Source organism: Chrysochloris asiatica, unplaced genomic scaffold (genome assembly GCF_000296735.1).
Source record: "Chrysochloris asiatica unplaced genomic scaffold, ChrAsi1.0 scaffold00100, whole genome shotgun sequence".
Lineage (NCBI taxonomy): Eukaryota > Metazoa > Chordata > Mammalia > Afrosoricida > Chrysochloridae > Chrysochloris > Chrysochloris asiatica.
In genome coordinates this window covers 8,269,486-8,269,927 of record NW_006408618.1, presented here as the reverse complement: position 1 = coordinate 8,269,927, position 442 = coordinate 8,269,486, and positions in this window count along the sequence as shown.

The window sequence follows — 442 nt, the reverse complement described above, 5'->3', positions numbered from 1 at the left end:
TAATGTTCAAATTATTGAAAAACTCAATCATTTTAACTTCTTCCCATTTTACTTACTGATAGGTCAACAAAATAATCTTTAACCCATAATAGGCATTTTCTTCCTCTCCATCAAACTATTGAGTTATCGGTAAAGACTATCACAAGGAATGATGATAAATGGTAAAGAGAAGACAGAAGGAATTTGAAAATGACACACCTCAGCCCTCACACTTTGGATTGAGATTCTAGCATTAATTTACTTGATTATTTCTATTGTCAGACAGAAACTCAAACCTTAAAATCACTAAGCCTCATAACTGCTTATTCTTTGAACTGAGAGCTGCAATGCTTCTCAAATACTTTGGGTAAACTGAGTCACAGTTTGTGAGGCACGAATATATATATATATATATATATATACCTATGCAAGCTATTTGCGCCCTCCTTGACCCTGTTGTTGT